The 13,977-nt window shown below is 40.5% G+C and overlaps 1 pseudogene; it reads right to left on the bottom strand.

Annotated features, from left to right (window-relative positions):
• Positions 1 to 4,036: 4,036 nt before the first annotated feature.
• LOC148509643 (nicotinamide N-methyltransferase-like) lies at positions 4,037 to 12,593 on the bottom strand (annotated as a pseudogene).
• Between the last annotated feature and the right edge of the window lie 1,384 nt (positions 12,594 to 13,977).

Raw genomic sequence — 13,977 nt, 5'->3', positions numbered from 1 at the left:
GGCAGTTGAGGTTTTGAATGTTAAAGGGGAGTTGGTGCCTCGCACCATTGTCTCCATCACAGGATATGTTGCCTGCCTGTTCTGGTCCCTCTCCTATCTCATGTATGTCACTCAGCTAATGACTAGGGAGGTGCGTGAACTAACTGTGAGGTGCATGCTGGTCAACTGGGAGGAGTTTATGTCCCACACCAGCAAGGAGGACAACTACACCAGTTCCGATGAGTACATCCTTGACATGTCCCAACCCTTTACTTCTGGTGGTTTATGTGAACTGGTGGCACCTGGGCAACTGTTCGAATTTGTCTTTGCGGGAAATTAAAATATCTAAGGTCTACCCGGGTGAAACCAGGTACATCAGATAGTAAGATTACAAGACAGCAAAGTAACAGTATTCCGTATATAGGGCACTCACAAACTATTCATCAATCCAATATGACAATATTTTAGTATAACTAGGGATATAGAAAATTATAATATAACTATTATTAAATACTCCTAAAATATAGAGGCCAGCAAAAAAACAAGTGCAAATGTGAATATGTTATAGAAGCATAATCTAAACTAAATCTTATAACTCTGTTGTATTATCATCACATACAATTACTCAATGACTTATAAACAGCATTAAATAATGTTCTATTTGATACAATATAGTATGCATTTGCTTCATTTTATTTTATGACACATAACTTATTAGTTCTTATTAATATTGTCTTATTGTTTAAACAATTGTGATTATTTTCAAATATAATTGTATTCATCAACAATAATTCCAGCTTTTATTGTCGTTGAAGGATTAATTATAAGCCATCACATATGGGTAATCATAAAATGATACTCTCTTATGTGTCATAATAGTAATATTAGAGACACATAAGAGAGTATCAGAGATTAGAAAGATACTTTATTAGTTGCTATAGTTGCAACTTAATATTTAATGTTGTGTCAAAATGCCATAAGAATGGTAAAATGGGGCTGAAATAATCATTCCCTCTTCAGCCATTGATCTAAATAGTGTGTAGTAAATTCCCAATTTGGCTTTATAAAACTGGAATATACAGTATATACATAGCCTGAGGATCTGGTGATTGTGTTTCATGTGCACAAACTCTGTAGTTCGATGTTCATATCACAGTTCACCTCCAACTGCACCCATATGCTACATAGCGAAGATCCAACATGTATTGCATTGATATTTACAATTAGAGGGGGTTCAAATGATTCTCAGTCCATAGTTGCACTATAACCATCTCATTCTCATTCACTACTATACTCTGATCTCCATGAGAATCTCATCAGTGTAATATGGATCACTTTTATCATTTTAACAACAATATAATGTAATAGAGTGTTCTAAAATGTTAAAACAACAGAACTTGCTGTATTTGTGTGCCAGATGTCATCCAGATGCACGTTTTGGAACAAAGCTTAATTAAATCCAACCATTAAGAAATTAGCTGGTTTTCCATAACCCTTACCACTTTACAGCAAACACCATTAGCTGTACTGCCATGTGATTCACAATGCTTGCACAATACAGGGTCAACTATGATCAGGGGCAGCCGTGCAGCTACTGGAGTGGATGGCATGCCCCACAGTGAGGATAAATAGGTGTGTGTCATGACTGTATGTCCCTGTGATGATTTACTATACCAATTTTTTTATGCACACCATAAAGACTTTTGACCTATTTGCACCACTGCTCACCCCTCACCTCATTGATTGGGTACCTTGAGATTTCAGCTATGTCACAGTTGCTCAGTGTCCCATCCATGCCCAGAATAGTATTGTAAACAGGAAGATCACTCTCCCATCCTCCTCTCCTTCCCCGACCAGAAGATCCCTGCAGCAGTACAAGACAGGCACAGTGTAAACATGTGTGGCATTAGGCCCTAAGCTACACTCCATTGTCATATTCCTGCTGGCAAGCCGCCTGGACAAGGTGATGTGCTCCGTGCATACTATACGCCTCCACTCTGTGTTATATGACATAGTAGTCTCTAGTTTGACATTGACAGTCAGCCTGTGTTCCATGTATAACCTGTCACTAAGCACTTCTGAATCTCGGACTGCTGGGTTCACTCCCAGGTGGCTGTTCAGTGATTACACTAGTAGTGATGTCACTGAATGGAAGCATCTACAATGATCACACAACTGCCTCACAGACCCGATAAAACATTTAAATTAGAGTGCTATCTTGGCTGCTATTGTAACATTATGCACCCACAAACCCAAAACACTGCCCATGTACAGTATGCCCAAAATCACAACTACTTCTTATCCTACTGAAAGAAGAAATCTTTAATGGGAAGAGAGGTCAGCCATATTGGTGCTCCCAAGTGAAGCAATTTACACTACAACCAGCACAAGCAGCTACTTGACATGCACAACATTATACATATCCCTATCCTATCTTTAAAATGTGGTATGTTTTACCAAATTAAAAAAAATACTAACTCAACAAGCTTAATCTTAAAGGGTCCTAAACTGAAAGAAGATCTGACAAAAAGACATAGTCTTAAATCATTCTCCATTCTGAGTCACAGAAAGTACAGGAGAAGCAGTGACTTTTTGAACTTTAGATTACTTAAAATATCTTATTTTTACTTTATTTGCCCTTAAATTTGGCATGCAGCACAGAGTAGTGGTTTTACATGGCAAGCCAAATTTTGTATCAGTACACCTAATAACTTTTGATTTGTAGCCCCTCAAACACCATGATCCCCTCTCACAAAATAGTGATGGTGGAATGATGTTTATTCTATTCAGATTTAAAATAATATCAAAATAGCCCCAGCAGTGCACTTATTATGCTGAATCGTGGGCTGGTCTACAGACATTTGTGCTAAACATATTCAAAATAACTTGCCAATATTGTTTCCTAGGACTGCTAGTTTAGTGGTTCATCCAGACTGGATGGTCCTTGAAACTGCCACCCATCCAATGTCTCCCACTGTGAGGGAGGTGGGACAGACCCTAGCAAACCTGCCAGGAGGTAAGAATGTACTGTATGCAACCAAAGGAGGGATGTGGCAGGATTGTGCATGTGAGATGGCAGAGCAGGGAATATGATGGAGGGGGAAAATATAGCATTATAGCACAGTGGAGTAAGAAGGAGCGGATGGTAGAGAGTGGGGATTGTGATACAGAGCAGGGGGAGCCCAATTCTACCAAACATACTGCCTGGATGCCAATAAGAGGTAGAGAGCTATGAAGAGTGAATGAGATGAACTCAACTTGATGAATTGATGGATCTGTACACATTTCCCAATCTCAGAAGGAACTTTACCCTATATAGCTACACCAGTTAGTTGGGACAAATTGGCCTTGGCTGATACAGACAATTGGACTATACTTACGAACTTGACAAATAACCATTTTACTAACACCAAGCTATCCTTGTATATGGTTACATGGACAGCCCTTCCTTGGTGGTAAATGCTCAGGGCTGACAAAAATCAATGCATTGTTAAGATTTGTAGTCTATAGTACTCCACTAACCAATGTATAAGTGTGAATGTTAGCACTCGTTTAGGTATTATGTAGGGTATTGCAGTCAGTGAATTAAACGTTCTAGGTTGTTACTATAACCCAGGCTTATAAACCTGCACAAGTATTTTGGAAATGGTTGTTGAATGATACCCAAGAATATGTAAACAATGGTACCAATGGTTTCCCAGAAAAATCATCTATAATTATTTGTGGAACCAGATTCTGTTTCTTTCTGTATACTTTGAAAAAATGAATAAGTGAGAGATTGTTGGAAAAGCTCTTTCCTCTGCCAATTGCCATTTTAGTTTTTTTTTTTTAAATAATTTTGGATTATTAGAAATTTGTGAAAAAATAATCAACAATAACTGAAAACTACTTTTTTATATAAACATTATCTATTACACATGATAAGAGCCATACGGTATGTAATATTTAGTAAATGGCTGAGGGCTATAGAGGGTAAGAATTACAAAGGTAGATTAATAGATATTAAGAAGCTTTTAAATGAATCAACCATAAAGTCAAAGGCCATGACTCAGACTTCCTAAATGTTCCCTTTGACAGCAATAAGCACCATGAATTGTTTGTAATCTATGAGATCACTCTCTACTTTTCTATCAAGTAACTCACAGGAACTAATTACAAATTTTTCATCGGTGAGAGTCTTTCTTACAAAGCTTTCATCATAAGTCAATGCATGCAGCCTATCATTACCAACAGTGTAATATGTGACACCTAAGGACCCAATTAGAATTAAATGTCCCCCTGGTTTAAGCAGCTTTGATATCTTCCTCAGTTTTCTGATATATTATTGGTGGTCCTCACATACCACATCCAGCACCCACACTGTGACTAAACAGTCGGCTTGTGGCAATTCCACCGGATCCGTGAGGTTGTATTTGCTGAAGTCAAATTTCACAATGTGTTTAATGGTTTCCTTTAACTTTTCTTCCTTTACTTCTTCTCTGTCACTAAAACAATTAAAACATTAAATTATGTAATATACGAGGTTCTTGCAACATTACAGATCTTTATTTAATTTCAGTTACTTTATACCTCATCCACAAAAATATATAAATAAAACAATCTCAAAGCATAAATACTTTACTTGTAACTCTCTATTTGTTCTTTATGTGAAATCTTTATAGGTTACCGCCGGATGTCAGCCTGGTGGTTGAAATTCTGACGCCGACAGCTCGATGGGTGAAGATATGGCTATCCCTACCCCACTAGCCCTAACCCTCCCTAGGGGTGCCTAACCCTAACCTTCCCCCCTAGTGCCAAACTCTAACCCCCCCAGGGGTGCCTAAACTTAACCTACCCTCCCCACACCCTGCACCTAACCCTCCTGGGAGGTGCCTAACCCTAACTTCATCCCAGGGGTGCCTATCCCTAACCCTTCCAGGGGGATGCCTATCCTAAATTCCCCTGGGAGTCCCTAAATCAACCCCCCCCCTGTGGCTATGATCTCCTGCCAATGCCTGGCTTACCTACATTTGGTATTCCGGGCATTGGGATTTTGGCATGGGGATAATGAGAGGCGTCGGTATTTAGTTATCGGTATCATTAGTCCTATGCCAGGATTTCACTGTCGGGAAGCCGGCAGTCGGCATTTCAACTGCCGGCTTTCTGACTACATACCCTTTATGTGTTTCTTAACGTATTATTTTACTATTTTATTCACTTGACCACAACATGCATAATTCAATTTGAATTGCTGAACCTGGAAGAATGCGGCCACCAATTAGGAAATATTTACTATCATCATCTAACTCTCTGATCTCCAAACATTTATTCTTTGTTATCTTTTTGTTATGATTTTTTTTTAATTTGACACATCCTTTATGTTTTTTTATGTTTACAGTCAAATTTTACCTGATGCCTCTCAGCTCGTTAACAATCTTAGATGCATGAGTCCAATCAAAAGCCCCAGTGCGGGTGTTCACCCATTTGTTCAGTTCCATAATAAAGGACTCTCTTAATTTTAGTATAGTGATCTCCTTAAAAAAATCACTGATAACAAAAGATGATGAACGAATGATCCTAAACTGATGTCAATCAAAGTTTCTCCTTTTATATGACCTGCAGGGAAGATTCAGATAAGAAGAAAAATAACATTCTATAAAGTTACAATGTTCTAATGGCAAAGAAAGATAATGTGAGTTCCAGCATTGGTCACATACTGATACAGATTTCATGGTGTAAGTTTAATGCAACAAACCTGGGTGCCTTTAACTATAGGCCCCCATACATCAGCAATCTATAAACCAAAATTTAACAATTTGAAGATTAATAGCCCGATTTTAGGATTTCCCAACTAGCAATCTGTGCCTACACATTACAGATCTTTTTCAGTGATTTGCAGATCGATTGCAGCAAAAACAGATCTGCCAATCTTGAAAGACACATCCTTTTACTAGTAACGGTCTGCAAATCTGCTGATCATCTACGTACACTACCAATCTACAGCCCCAATTGATCTGTGAAATCCAACGAGTTGGACAAACTGATTTAACAATTCCAATCACATTTTGGTCGCAATCTGCAATCTGTGAAGCTCATACAGTACATTGCAGATTTTTATACACAATCATCAGCAAATTGCATTATTGCCACACTCTATTGCTGATGTATGGGGACCTTTAGCCAATGAAACAAATTACTGGAAATCTGAGAGTTAATGAATTGCTTACAGCTGAGTGAATGAAGTTATAGACATATGTTAAACATGAGACATTGTGATGACAAAAAAAGCAAATATAAGAAAATAGCATCTGTGTGTCATATAATATACATCTCTATATCCAAAACATGTATCATTCCTCAAATTTCTGTGATTCAATGTAATATATGGCTATGAAGCCTGGTTCCTGATTCTGCTGCAATATCTCTCCTGTGTGCATAATGTTTGGTGGATTAGCACTCTTCCACCAGACAGGCAAAGCACCATGGGTGGCAGTGACATCTGAAGCTAACATCTCTTTGTAAACAGGGAAAGATTCTGCTGTTCCCATTATGTCCAACAGAGGAACAATGTAGTCATCCCTTTACACTATAAAGTCACCCTTTTAATTGCTCTGTTACTCAGAATAACCATTTTAAATATCTGAGAATATACTGTATATTATCCTGCATACAAACTTGTAGCTAATGCGCTGTGCAGTTTCTCCATAATAGATACCACTGCTTCATCTCTGAATGCACTTTGTTCCTCAAAATAACATTTAAGATAGTCCCTGGAATCCATCCCATGCAGATGATAAAGCTTCAACTTGGTCTAGCTTCCATTCTCTTGTCTTCTATCACACAAGATGGGATGAGTCTATGATCTGTATCTGTAGCCTTATAGTAATATGTATGGCTGTTCTCTTTATATACAGCAGAATACTATAGTTATTTACTCTCATTAGAATGTTGTCATACACAGCTGACTATAAATGTATCACTGAGTGCAAAAATCTTATGATATTTCTGTATGATTATTAAATATTTGACTTGACCATGTGATAACGTTCAATGCTACAATGTGATGTAAATTATCCATATATTGGTTCTTTTTATGTTTAACCCTCTACACTCTTAGGTGTATATTTACTAAAGTGCAGGTTTTTAGAAATGGAGATGTTGCCCATAGCAACCAATCAGATTCAAGCTATTATTTTCTAGAAGGTGCTAGATAAATGTTAAGTAGAATCTGATTGGTTGCTATGGGCAACATCTCCACTTCTAAAAACCCACAACTTAATAAATATACCCCTTAGTATGCTTGTAAAGAGCCAATAGATTTTTAATTTTTAAATAAAAAAATCTGATTTGTTACTATTGGTGACAATGCCTTCTTTTTATTATTATTATTATTATTATTATTATTATTATTATAATGATGATTATTATTATTATTATTATTATTATTATTATTATTATTATTATTATTATTATTTATTTATATGACATAACATAGTTTCAGCAGCATCTGAAAATCAGTTTTACAAATTGCCACTTACTGTATTATTATAACATTTATGATGGACTAAAAATAGAAGACTCAGCACTTACAATATTTGGAGATAATTTTTTGATTGCAGATACTACAATGTGTCCTTATATGACCAGAATGTTTCCTACCATAAAAGCAAAGGGAGAACAAGTGTATCTATTTACACAGTAATGGTTTTTGGCATGTGAGTATAGTCTTACTAGTGGCGTAAGTTCATACTAGGAGCCTGGAGGTGAGAGATAGTTGTTTGGTGCACCTTCCCCCCAGCATCACTCACACACACTGCCCCTACAGCACATTAACTTCTAACACCCCCAATAGTACCCAGCCAAAACCCCCTGTATTCACTTCCAACACCCCAGCACCACTCAAACTACCTCCCCCCCTACATTACCATCCAACACCCCAGCAGTACCCAGATACACTCTCAACCCTTCACATTCATTTACAACACCCTAGCAGCATACACACTCACACACATACACACACACACTCCTTTATTTCACTGCCACACCACATATGCTCCCACACACACACACACACACACACACACACACACACACACACACACACACACACTATCCCCTACTTTCACTGCTAACACCCAATGAAGTATCCAGATACACATTCCCTCCCCCCCTCTACATTCACTTCCAACAACCCAGCAGTACCAAGACACACTCTGTTCCTCCTGCATTTACTGTGAACACCTCAGCAGCCTCAAAATACACAACCTCCCCCTGTATTTAATAGTAACACCATGGTAGCATCCAGTCACACCCCTCCCACTGCATTTATATCCAACACCCCAGTACCACCCAGTCACACACTATCCTCCCACTGCATTCACATCCAACACTCCATCAGCATCCAGATACACTCCCACCCCATTTGCATTCCGTTCCAGCACCCAAGCAGCCCTCAGACATATACTCTTCCCCTGCATTCACCTCCAAAACCTCCTCAGGATACAAACACACACTATCCTTCCATAGAATTCACTATCAACACCCCAGCAGCACTCAGGCACACACCCTCCTCCACCTGCATTCACTACTAACACACTAGCATCACCAGACTCTCTATCCCGTACTTCCACTGTCAGCACCCCAGCAGAACTAACACACTCTCTCTCCCTGCATTCCCTGCAAACACACAGCAGCACATAGACACATGCTCCCCTCCTACCTTCACAGCCAACATCCCAGCAGTATCACCCAGATTCATCCTTTTTCCCCAATTAACTATCAACACAAACACTGGCCCTCATTCAGAGCCGTACACTCTGAGCAGAGCGCACGCTCTGAATGAGGGCCGCCCTCCATAATTATGGAGCGTCCTCCTGGACGCTCGTATAGCAGTGGGTCACCACCCACAGCCTATACGAGCGTGCAGTTTGATGGCCGCGATGGTCTTGACCATCGCGACCATCGAAACTGCGTACAAAAGCCTGCGGTTGATTTTTTCAACTGCAAGGCTCGGAGTGATTTTGGCTCTATCAGAGCCAAAATCACTCCCACTGACATCACTAGTGATGTCAGTGGGCCGGCTTCTGACGGTAGGTGTTCCCTTGGGAACGCCCCCGTCAAGGAGGCACGCCCCCGGCACGCCCACCAAAGGGGGCGTGCTGTCAATCAACATCGACAGCACGCCCCCTTTGATCAGACACAACGAGCGAAGGAAAATCCTTCGCTCGTCGTGTCTGGCGCATGCGCACGCCCGCCGTCATGTGCATGCGCAGTGCACAACATCGACCCACTTGCGAGTGGACAGCCGCTTGCGAGTGGGTCTGATTCAGGGCCACTATTCGTTGCTGATCAGCATCTTCTGATCTTGCCATTTACTGCTTTCTCCACAAAAGCAGAGGAAGCAGGTTCCACATGTGTGAGGGTGTAGAACCTGAAAATGAGGGAGGGGCCATGCACTCCAGGCACTATCCTGAACCTTTCATATACATTGGTGCAGTCTCCTTGCTGGAGATCTGTCCCTAGAGACTGGAATCCAGGGTTAGGGCTTATTTCCGCTTTTGGATGCAAAAAGCAGAACCTGGAACAATGGTGAAGGTCCTCGTGCTCCCTTCATGCCTGGCATCCAGAGGTGACAACTTTTATTGTCTCCAGTATTTACATTATTGGAAGAGAATATGATCATGATAATATCAGTTCATAAGGTCATGTTGAGCAATGAAGAGTCTTATGACATAAAACAGTATAAAAGACATGTATTAGTATAGTGGTCAGGACATGTTGGGGATGTACTGTCCTATGTGTGAATAGGGTGTACAGGTTGAGTCTCCAATATCCAAAATGCTTGGGACCAGGGGTATTTTGGATAACAGAATTTTCCGTATTTTGTTATATTTGCATATCATAATGAAATATCTTGGGAATGGAAACCCAATATACGCACAGAATGCATTTATGTGTTATATACACCTTATAGACACATCCTGCAGGTAATTTTATACAATATTTTCTATAATTTTGTGGCTCTAACAAAGTTTGTGTACATACATGAAATTCAATTATGTTTCATATATACCTTATACACACAGCCTGAAGGTAATTTTATACAATATATGTAATAATTTGTGCCTTAGACAAAGTTTGTGTACATTGAGCCATCAAAAATCAAAGGTTTAATTTTCTTAGTCAAGCCAAAAAAGTTCCGTATTTTGGAATATTCCGTATTTCGGAATATTTGGATATTGGAGACTCGACCTGTAGTAGAATTGTATTACGGTCATGTACAGTGGTCAGATCATGTTGGGGGTGTAGTGTCCTATGTCTGTATACAGTGTTTTATAAGCATAGTATGATCATGTACAGTAGTCAGATCATGTTGGGGGTGTAGTGCCCTATGTCTGTATAGAGTGTAATAGATGTGAATTACGGTCATGTACAGTGGTCAGGTCATGTTGGGGGTGTAGTGTTCTATGTCTGTATACAGTGTAATAGATATGTATTATGATCATGTACAGTGGTCAGGTTATGTTGGGGGTGTAGTGTCCTACATCTGTATACAGTGTAATATATGTGTATTATGCTCATGTCCTGTGGTCAGGCCATTTTGGGGGTGTAGTGTCCTATTCAGGGGCGCCGAGAGGGGGGGGAGCGGGTACAGTTTATCCGGGCCCGGGCTTCCAGAGGGGCCCGGCGGAGGCCAGGGTCTGGCGCCGCCCACCCTCACTTCCTCCCTCCCTCCGTCTGCAGCAGCCCAGCACACAGCGTGTGCTGGGCTGCAGCGGGAGATTGCTTGCGGCTGCTAAGTAGCAGCCACAACAATCTCCTATGCCTGAAGGGGGGAGCGATCACACTGATCGTGCCCCCACTGGCTTTGCGCCGTGCTGAGGGGCTCACAGCGCCCCATCCCCGGCGTGCAGCACCGCTTTGTGGCGCTGCAAAACTTTTTTTTTTTCAAGGGGGTGTGGCCATGCCTTCTGAAATTATGCCACGCCCCCTCTTTACCGGGGCCCCACGTGGCTCTCTATGCCCCTGGTCCTATGTCTGTATACAGTGTAATAGAATTGTATTTTGATCATGGCCAGTGGTCTTTTTATGTTGGGGGGTTTAGTGTCCTATGTCTGTATAGAGTGTAATAGAATTGTATTTTGGTCATGTACTGTGGTCATGTCATGATAGGGGTGTAGTGAATTATGTTTGTATACAGTGTAAAAAATGTGTATTATGGTTATGTACAGTGGTCAGGACATGTTGTTGGTGTAGTGTCCTATGTCTGTATACAGTGTAATAGATGTGTATTATGATCATGTACAGTGGTCAGGTCATGTTGGGGGTGTAGTGTCCTATGTCTGTATACAGTGTAATAGATGTGTATTATGATCATGTACAATGGTCAGGACATGTTGGGGGTGTAGTGTCCTATGTCTGTATACAGTGTAATAGATGTGTATTATGGTCATGTACAGTGGTCAGGTCATGTTGGGGGTGTAGTGTCCTATGTCTGTATACAGTGTAATAGATGTGTATTATGATCATGTACAGTGGTCAGGTCATGTTGGGGGTGTAGTGTCCTATGTCTGTATACAGTGTAATAGATGTGTATTATGATCATGTACAATGGTCAGGACATGTTGGGGGTGTAGTGTCCTATGTCTGTATACAGTGTAATAGATGTGTATTATGGTCATGTACAGTGGTCAGGTCATGTTGGGGGTGTAGTGTCCTATGTCTGTATACAGTGTAATAGATGTGTATTATGATCATGTACAATGGTCAGGTCATGTTGGGGGTGTAGTATCCTTTGTCTGTATAGGGTGTAATAGATGTGTATTATTGTCATGTACAGTGGTCCGGACATGTTGGGGGTGTAGTGTACTATGTTTGTACACAGTGTAATAGAAGTGTACTGTGGTCAGGACATGTTGGGGGTGTAGTGTCCTATGTTTGTACACAGTGTAATAGAAGTGTACTGTGGTCAGGACATGTTGGGGGTGTAGTGTCCTATGTTTGTACACAGTGTAATAGAAGTGTACTGTGGTCAGGACATGTTGGGGGTGTAGTGTCCTATGTTTGTACACAGTGTAATAGAAGTGTATTATGGTCATGTTCTGTGATCAGGTCAAATTGAAGGTGTGATGTCCTATGGTATGTCTGTATATAGTGTAAATTAATCACATCCAGTAAACAGGTCATGTTGATCATATTGTTCTTACACCCTATTTACATCTTAGTCAAGGGGGAATTGTGATCATGCCGCACTGACAGTAATTTTTATATACGTATATATTTTTATAATTATTATATCTTTGTCAGAGAAAAAAAATATTTCTCATTGATTCACTGTGAAGCTCCTCTAAATATAATCACCTATGGGTAATAGGTATGTATATGTATATAAGTGGAGTGCCACCAGACCTTATTATAAATTTAATACTGTATCACTTCGAAAAAGAAAATGATAAGAAATATGGTTTGCTTCACATACACAGGTTTAGAAAATGTTACCTCTTATATTCTCTGAAAGATTCCAACTCTGGAGGAGAATCATCACTGTCAAATTCTGTTCCTGACCCCGTCTCAACTTGAGGCTGGTGGAGTTCTTGTTCCGCAACTGGGACGGTTTCTTTGGCTTCACCAGGCATTTTGTGAGAAGAGGGCCAGATTCAGAGCTGAACGCTCTAACCAGAGTGCTCGCTATGAAACAGGGCCCTCCTCCCTCAACTTGGAGCGGCCTCATGGATGCTCGCATAGCTGTGGGTTACCACCCACAGCTTTAGCGAGCGTCCATGATGATGGTCGCGATGGTCAAGATCATCGCGACCATCGGGCTTGCGATGAGACCCTGCGGTAAGGTCTCGGTGACCGCAAGCCCTGGAGTGATTTTGGCTCTATCAGAGCCCAAATCACTCCCACTGAAATCACTAGTGATGTCAGTGGGGCCGGACTCAGACGGTAGGCATTCCCATGGGAATGCCTCCGTCTGGCAGCCACGCCTCTGGCACGCTCACCATCGACAGCACACCCCCTTTGGTGTGAGACCCATAACGACGGCTTGGCCGTCGTTATTCGGGTCTCGCGCATGCGCACGACGGTGCTCCCTCTGTCGTGCCCATGCTCAATTCGGCACCATTGACCCACTTGCGAGCGTCCTGCACTCACGAGCGGGTCTGACTCAGCCCCCGAGTTCAGTTCCAAGATGGTGGAAAAAAAAGAACGCCCAGAGCTGAGTGCTTCTTATAACATTTATTAGTCACTCTAAAACACGGTGTACATGATTTTTGGTGAATTATTAAAATAATCTGCGAAGAGCAGATGTGAAAGAAAAATATAGAATATATGGTTAAAACACTTCCTGATGTTGTCAGTCACTAAAATTAGTGATATATAATCAATTGATCTAGTTGTAAATTTAACAGGCCAAAAGATTGTTAATTATTTGCTGTTACTAGTATCTTGGAGTTAAGATCTCTTTAGATAAGTATTTCTTATAAAAAGCAGAGTCTCAGTGGTAAATGATTTGCTGTTTTTACAATATGCTAGAATGTTAGTATTTATTTGTAGCTATTATGTGTATTGTATGTAAGTAGCAAGTACATTGTCTGCAAGATGTGGTATTGTTAATGGACTGTAATTATTATAACCAGTACGCACTTATCAAAATTTCAAGGTGATATTGTTATATATAAGGATTTATAAATATCAGATTAGGTGCTATACTGGTTTCAACAAACCAGTGTGGTTTATGTGTCTTCGATAATATGCTGGTGATTCTCACACTGAAGCAGACCAACCAAAGCAATCCAGGGGACCCACTCCCCAAAAATCAACCCAGGTAAGAGCAGCTATGGCTTGGTTGGTCTGCTTCAGGGCATCACATTATAACACATTCTTTCTTTTTTGCACTATTTTAACACTTTACTGTTTGTTTTTATTATATTTGTATTTTCACCTTTCTATGCAGCCATAGCTGCGCCGATTTAGGGGTGTCCTGAGCTCTGGATTTGAACACTATTATGTTAGGGACCT

The sequence above is a fragment of the Taudactylus pleione genome, unplaced genomic scaffold, assembly GCF_031769625.1.
Source record: "Taudactylus pleione unplaced genomic scaffold, aTauple2 ptg000318l, whole genome shotgun sequence".
Lineage (NCBI taxonomy): Eukaryota > Metazoa > Chordata > Amphibia > Anura > Myobatrachidae > Taudactylus > Taudactylus pleione.
This window is presented reverse-complemented; position numbering and strand designations above follow the sequence as displayed.